The 8,138-nt window shown below is 43.6% G+C and overlaps 1 long non-coding RNA gene across 1 annotated transcript; it reads right to left on the bottom strand.

Moving 5' to 3' along the window:
* Positions 1–850: 850 nt before the first annotated feature.
* On the bottom strand, positions 851–7,526 carry LOC130607345 (uncharacterized). Its single transcript, XR_008974227.1, has 3 exons — positions 7,353–7,526; positions 7,038–7,161; positions 851–3,705 (listed from the first exon to the last, which is right to left on the bottom strand). It is a non-coding gene; the product is annotated as an uncharacterized LOC130607345 (long non-coding RNA).
* Between the last annotated feature and the right edge of the window lie 612 nt (positions 7,527–8,138).

The raw sequence follows: 8,138 nt of genomic DNA, 5'->3' as shown, positions 1-8,138 counted from the left end.
TTGTTTTTTTTTTTTTTTCTGGAATTATCTCCCTCAGGACAAAGCTTATGGGCCATATAGGACTGTGCATTGCAGAACTGCAGCATGCATTGAAAATCATTCTAGCACACACTTGGGGGCAGTTGTGTTTTTCTGCGATTCAGTCAAGTAGCTCCCTAAACTAGGAATCGTTATCTTTGATTCTAATGGCTAACATGATGGCTAACGTGACAATTGGGGTGATGGTTACCTCTTGTGTCCTCGTGTGAATGCTAGATAGTTACCACATGTGTGTACCTGCAAAAGAGATTGCCTGATTTTCCCCACCCCAGTGTTCACATACAGCTGTCAGAGACAGGGAAACAAGTTCATTGTAAAAAAACATGTGTAAGCAGTTTGAATGTGGTGAAAGTTCTTATGGTTTCCTATAAGCTGAAAACAGTACCAGTCCACGATTCAGAACCAAAGACTGAATCCTAATTCAAAGCATGTATGTTTGCTAATACCTGAAAGCCCTCAAAGAAAAAAAAAAAGAGGAACAAAAGAAAGTCTGAAGAGGCAAAGGGAGCAAAAAATCAGCAAAAGAGAGATTGCCTGTGTATGGCTCATCATTGTACTGAACAAACTACACTCCTGTCATTGCCCTGCTTGCTGGGCAGGGGCAATGCTTGGAGCTCCTGTCTGACAGGGTACCCCTGTCTGTCCCCTCTTCCTGGGTATGGTGGTGATCTACACTCCTCAGCAGTGGTGGTAATGGCAGGAAACTTTATAGGTAGAGACTCACTCTAAGCAAGAGCTGAGTGAGGCTGCCTGCCTGCAGGCGCATCGGCAGTGCTTTTTGTGGCAAAGAGCTACCCTGAGTGCGGTAGGAAATGTCTTGCGAGCTGTTTCTATGTTAAATCACACCTCATCCTACTTTTCTGAATCCAGTGGAGGGGCAGGGGTTATAAACTAGCAAAAAGCATTGGCCCCTTGTGTCTGTGCCTAGTCTGCTCAAGTTAATTCATTTTTTGGCTCATTATATTTTCTGCCCCATTACTAATTGCCTCTTGGGCTCTACTCATTGCCAGGGTTTTCTGACCGTCAAAACATTACTAAACAAATGAACTAAATAAAATAAACCTTCTTCAAGAGCCTTTCTCCAGCCCTCCCCTTGTGTTAGTATTCCAACTGCGCCCAACAGGTAAGCGTCTGCGCTCATGTTATCTGTATTAATTAGACTGTAATACCCTTGGCACAAGACAAGGACAGGGATGCAAGAGAGTCTCTCCTGCAGCTTCCTGATAATTTATACCAACTGAAAGCCTGCTGCAATGTCTTTCGCTAGTGCCACATGTACCAATAGTGATGCATAAATAAGATTAATTTTTATTAGGGCATTTTCACTTCCAGGTAATTAGCCCCTTCTCCACAATATCAGAGCCCTATGCAGTGTTTAATGAACATTTTGCAGCAAACTCCTAAGGCAGAAGCACTGCTATCTCCAGACAGACGGCTTGTGTCACCCATGGTCATGGGAGAAGTCTCTCATAGAGTGAAATATGAACTTCAGTTTCTCCAGGTCTAGATTAGTGCTCAGATCCCCAAATCCTCCTGCCCAGCAACTACCTCTAGTAGCTGTTTACTGCTCTCTGACTTTGCACACTTGTATCTTACGCTGAATGTACCTAAATTCTTCAGGTATAAAACCTAAGAGCTGAAGTAATTTGCCCTGTTGTATTTGGTTTCTTATCTTTGCAACATCAGCATTTCTTAAAATCAGACGGAACAGGAGGGTAAACATGTCTGACTCAAGGGATAAGCTTGCCATGTTTTTCATTATGGCTGATTGTTAATATAATCAGTTCAGTAACAAAAGTACTGCAGTAAACTGCTTAACCTTGAGCCTTACTTGACCAGGCTGTGAAGGATCTTCATCTCCATGTTACAGTAACAGCGGGGCAGGTTTCATTATGCAGCCGGTAGTACTATGGTAATAAAAGAAGCACCAAAAGTGGGTTTGTTCATTACTGCCGGAATCCATATTATCTGCCAGGGGCTCCATCCTTATCCTTACACAAATAAGCATCTTCTCTTAGCAAGGTAGTTTAGCACCAGGGATTGTCCTCTGCTGCTCACCTCTTCCCTCCTCAGTGGTTTCTGTCTCCTGCTGCCTTTGCAGAGCCATAGCTTTCTTCCTCAGCAGCAAGAGTAGCTGGTTGCTTTTGGCACCTGTTTGGTCTCAACTGGCCATTGCTTTTCTCACGTCTGTTGCAGTGTGAAGGTGAAGATGGAGAGCAGCGCACCTATACCCTGCACTGCACTTTCTGAAGCACCTGCTCTTCCTCATCCAGGGCAGGAGTGAGGCACAGCACTGGAGCCCCGTGGTCCCAAGAGCAGAGGACAGTCTTCAGCAGGAGGGCGGGCAAAGCCAGGTGCACCAGACCCCTGAGGCTATGCACGGGAGGCCCAAGCTTTACCCTTTGATGCAGAGGGTAGGTTTGTTCAGAGCAGGGCTTTTAGTCCCTGAGGTACTATTAACATCATGTTTTGAGCCACTTTGGGAAATCGCACCATTGCCAAGGTCTTCGGTTTTCCACATTCTTTAGGTTAATAGAAATATTTAGCTGAAGCATGAAGGCATTGTAGTTGTGACAGGAAAACACACCGAAAAAGGTCCGATCTTTTCTTTCTTTTTTTTTTCTTTGGGCCTGATTGTCTCTGCTTGTTTATGGCTGCCACTAATTTGCTCGTTTGCTTGCTGGAAAATAGCTAATTAAAACCCACTTCAGCTAACAAGCTGACTGGGACCATGCAAATGTCACTCTCTGCTGTCTGCTATTTTCGTTTATACTTTACATTATTAGTGTTGTTTTTCCTCCCTCCATAGTAATAAATGCAAGGATAGATTTAGTACCCTCTTCACAGGTGTGTGCTTGTACATCAGCACATCATCCCGAGAAAAGTGCTGCTGTTTTACTGCACTTCAGTACTTTGAGTGTTATTACCCCTGACAGTTAATGGTTTCAGACTACACTGCTTGTTAGCACTAGGTTCTGAACAGCTTCATCTATCTTTTTGTTTTTACACTGACTGGTCACATTAAGTATATGTGTCTGAGCTATTAGTCCCGTCTGTTCGTTGCATGCATTTCATTTGGTGCGTTTTTTCACTAAAATTAGTATGTATTGTCATCCATATACTTCAACACATCGACTTTTGTTATAATTATGCTGTCATCATTTTGCTTCCACACACTTGCTAATTTATTGTAGCTAAATTAGACCTAATATTAGCAATTTTGCAGCTGTTCCCATAGACCACGCTCAGCCATATATTTGTACATTGTTTGGTAATTGGATTTGAGGGCTCAGGAACGGACGATGGCACTCTTTAGAAACAAGAGAAAGATTTGAGGAAATGGGGAAAAAATAAAAGTACAAGCCCCAGAAGAGGCGTCGGGGGTGAATTTCCAGAGCCAGCTTAAAAGGTTTTCACACGGCCAAACAAATCAGAGAGTTAGTGTACCACATCACAAACTTTCCAACAGGCATGTCGTATTCAGGCAGAGCATTAGCCATTCCCCCTGAATATGCTTTTTATTTTAACCAAGACTGGACCATGAAAAATCCGTGGGGACCTATGGAGGGTCTTGGGAAACGTTTCTTACTGCAGCACGTTAGAAATCTCCAGGAAAGGATCTCAACATCAGGGGAGGCTGCTCTGAGATGATTTCTTTGGATTGAGCTGTGGGGAGAGAAGGAGGGAAAATGGTTTTGTTTCAGAGTGTGAGCTCTCCATCCTTGTGTATTGATACCCATCTTTTGTCGCTTATCCAGCCCCACTTCAGTTGATGTCAGTACAAGCAGAGTATGAAAGGGATGACTTTAAAAGAGTGAACAAGGAAAGCAGAACAGAGCTGCAAAGCTCTTACGTATCCTTTCTGGGCACAAGTTGTTTTATTGTCAAGGGTGTACGACTGGCAAAAGAAATTATGAGAGCCTGCCATTGAGTCCTATATGGCCTTTTTTAAAATAATTTTCTGACATGATAGAAGACAAAATTGTGAGGGAGCGTGTTCAGGCTGATGCCACAGAATCAGTTTAATTCCCAGTCCAGCGGAAGAAATAGAAGAAACTTAATCACTAAAGAGGATACCCTTAACTGAAATGGAACTAAATTTTCTGTGCTCACAATACATCCACCTGCTTAATAGGAATATTATCACAAGATGCAGTGCTGCTGGCAGATGCACATGCAAGTTTAAAAATAAGACAGTAAAATTAACAAAAAAAAAAAAAAGAAGGGTATTTGCTCAGCTCTCATCTATAACACAGAGTTCTTTCCAACTCACTACAAGCTGTTGCAGCAGGCTGCATTCTGCTCTGTTCCTCCCTCGGCCAAAGCTTAATTTCTGTTTGGAAAAGAATAAAGCAAATTGACCTGCCAAAAGTAAAACAGCATAGGGAAAGTCATCTAAGAATTCAGGCCCTACAAGTATGTTGTACATGAAAAGAAAGTGAAGGCTAAAATCCAGGCCATTTAACACATTTTTAAATGATGGCAACTCCCACAAAACAGTTAAAATAATCCAATTTAAAATAGCTCATCCCCTCTCACTTAACAATAATTAATAACCAGACGATTGCCAGATGATATTCTTTTGTCCTGACCAAGGCTTCATTATCCTTCCTTTTTTTACAAATGCGGGGAAAATAGATACATAGGTCTTGCAGTAGCCTGAACAGTTACTGGATGCAGTGGTGTCAGAAGTCAGTCTCTTGGCAGTTGTTTCCAGTGGAGCTGTGAACACGATCAGCATAACCTACAGGGAAGTATGTGCTTTGCTCATTTACTCTGCTTTGGGTTTTGAGGGGTTCGTTTGTTTTTCTTTCATGGCAAACTTTCTCCTGGCCAGTTTTTTCTTGGACTCCTTGATGATGAGACCCAGCTAGGTCAATCTCTTCTTAGTGGCCATTGTCAGCACACCTTGCCTTCTTGCACAGCCCTAGTTTTCGTGTAATTTCTTACCCTCTTGTCTTTTCACTCTGCATGAGATTGTCTCTCACAAGAGGTAGGCAATGATTTCTTAGATCTTCCCCGCCCCCAGTAGTTGCCATTTATGGTGAATATTGCTGAGCAGTGTAGAAATACGCATGCAAAGAGCACTTGCAGCAGAGAACAGATATAATTTGAAGGTGAGCATAAAAAGAGGAGATTTGGCAACATTGTCTAGCTTGCACATGCTCTTTGAGCTCTTGTTTGTACTACTGTAGTGTAACATCTTTTCTATCAAGCTGCTAAAGACCTACTAAAAGGGTACAAAGTGAAGTCATTAGCAGAAACTTGTTTAAGGTCTCCACACACATATGTGCTCTTCAGGTAGCTGGCTGGGCAGTGCTGTGAGGATCTCACTTGGAAGCTGGAGCAATAAATGTCATGTCAGGGGCCAACTGTCTGTAATCACAGTTAGCAGGTTGAACAGACTTGTGAAAATATTTTCTTTATGTGAAGAGAGACGCTGCACACTTTGCCACAGCAGAAGTTGCTAAACCTAATGTAATATGACAAGTCCTTTGGCAGCAAAAGCCACATTCAATAGACACACTGCCTGTGAAATGGCAAAGAAACAAAAGCAGTTTTTCTGCACAAATGTCATCTCCTCTCTCTTTTGCAGCATCTCTCACCTTGTCCTACTCTCACACCCTTTGTTTTCGAGGTGACATTGGCCACACAGCATGGTCTCGTCTCCTTCTACATCACCCCATCCATCTTCTCCTTCAGGTGCCCTGGGACATGGCCTTTCCCCCATCCACAGGCCTGCTAGTGATGCTCATGTTAATATGCCATTCTTGTGCCTAGAAATCCAACTGGTGAGGGGTGCCTTGCTCTGCTGGGATGAAACATGGGGATGGAGGGGGACCTGGCACACCGCAGCAGCCTCCCAGGGCTGCAGCAACAGGGAATGCCTGCCACCCCACAAAGGGCCATGGGCAAACTGCATGTCCCATGTGCATGGCACATGGAAGACGTAGCATGTCTGTGGCAGCCTCCTACTACAAACAGCATCTGCAGCAATTTGTGCAGCTGGTGATGAGATTTAAAAAACTCCAGGAGACTGCTGTGAGAGGCAGGAGAGTCTGTCCTCTTGCTTTGCCAGTGGCACCAATGGATGATCAGGTGGGGCCAGGCTCTGCATCCCACCACCATCTCACCAGGTATGTAACAGCGTAGGCTCTGCTGCTGCAAAAGTGGCTCCGGCTTGTCATCTTGGGAGACCTGAATAGAAAGCGAATCACACTGGAGTCTCCTTTGGCCACTGTTCAACCACCAAGGCAGCATCCTCTTCTGCCTTGCACAGCACCAAACACTAATGCTGCTTTGCAGGCATAATGAGATTTCCCTACCAACTGGCCTTCAAGAAGGGATCCTTAAGTCAAAAGCAAAAAGGTGAACCAATGCTGTTTGTTTTGTGCAAACAAGAGCAGTGTGCGTATATAACCTCTCTGAAGCTTTTCAGTCTCATCCTCCACTGCTCTGTCTGGTGGAAGAAGGTGGTGGAACACAGCCTGAGTCAGACCTTTCTGCTTGCAGCTGTATGATAGTGTTTTGCACTCGCTTTCCACAGACGTAGATGATTACATGAAGTGTGAGGCAGTGGAGAATCAGGCTCCTGAGGGCTTCTTATGAGATGGCAAGTAATTAATGACGGTGTGCAATGTAAGTTCAATAGCAGTAACAGTGAAATCAAGAGGTTCACTTGCAAAACAGTTATTCTGTCACTGAACTAACACACCACCGGTACAGAAAGGAGATTCCCACAGAAAAGTTTTCCTGCAGCACCCAGGGTAGGTTTCTGCAATGGCTTTGCACAGAATCCAAACTCAATCTTTTGAGCCAGAACATCATCTGTATCAAGACGTGTTCAATGAAGGAATAAAAAGAGCCCATCAAGAAATGGGATTTGGGGATTTCCTCTTAGTAAGAATTATTGTCTAGCTTCGTGACAACTGGCAGCAATACTCGAGGGCCTACAGGGAAGTACAGTGCTGATCCACTTACCATTCAGTTTTACCTACCTCTGCAGGACTTCTCTTCCCCTTGGCAAGATGCTTTTTCAGCTCAAAGGGGACAGAGAAAAGGGGCTCACAGTAATTTTCTGATCTCTGATTTTTTTTTCCATTAAATGCCCAAGGACGAGATCTTAAAGAAAAGCAACAAAGAAATAAGAGTAAGTGAAGCATTTTAAAGCTGCTGCTCCCTTTCACAGTTCTTTTCATCAATTTGGCTTCTTAGAAAGACAATGCCATTAGAAGAATGGGAACAAAGCATGTGTGAGGGCGTATGAAGGGAGGGAGGTCAAGAAATATGCTGCAGCAGTATGCCAGGCTCACATTTCTTATTCTTGACTCATTCCCCAACAAGTCACTCCATACGAAAGGATGCAGTGGCAGTGATTGGAAAAGCTAGTGTAGCATCTCTTGAACTGCGGATAATTTCCAAGTTGCACTGAGTGTGACAGATAGATGAGCTGATTTAGTAGCGAGGGTGTATATGCTCAATTTCTTTAAAGCTGTAGCAGGGAATAAGTTACAAAAGACTCCAGGCACAAGCATTATAGAGGAGAAAAGTAACAGATTGGTGTATAGTGTTTGTTTGAGTTAAGAGAATGATTTAAGCCTACTAAGAAATAAAATTGCAAGCAATATACATTTTCCTTCAAGTTTCATCTGACATCAGCCTTTGTGTCTCTGTTTTCAGATCAGGGTGCAGGTCTTTCTGGCTTTCACTTCTCTCTCCAAGTATTCATCAAACCTCCAGGTTCATTTCAGGCAGGATCACAGCGTATTGGTCCCTCACCTCCTTGCACTTACACCACCATCTCTAGTTCATTTGAAGGCCAGGGGTCTAGAGAGTTTGACACTAGCACAGGGCAAGGTGGAAATCCAGGTCTGCCAGCAGTCCCACTGGCGCTCCAGCACAGCAGTGCAAGCTGAAGCTAGGGAGTGCAAGAAGAAGTATGTTTGAGCTGATTCATATTTAAATCACATCACCTTGCTTCACAGCATTATTTTCACCATCATGGATTTTTAAGCAGCATTTAAACCTGTTCTCTTAGCTGGCAGCTGCTGCATGTTGGAAATGCCATTTTAGAAGTCGCTTTTGTTGTACATATATAG

The sequence above is a fragment of the Pezoporus wallicus genome, unplaced genomic scaffold (genome assembly GCF_028554395.1).
Source record: "Pezoporus wallicus isolate ANWC-B61680 ecotype Strahan unplaced genomic scaffold, APGP_CSIRO_Pwel_v1 contig_5485, whole genome shotgun sequence".
In the NCBI taxonomy this organism is placed as follows: Eukaryota; Metazoa; Chordata; class Aves; order Psittaciformes; family Psittacidae; genus Pezoporus; species Pezoporus wallicus.
The sequence above is the reverse complement of the archived record's forward strand: the minus strand, read 5'-3'. Positions and strand labels throughout refer to the sequence as shown.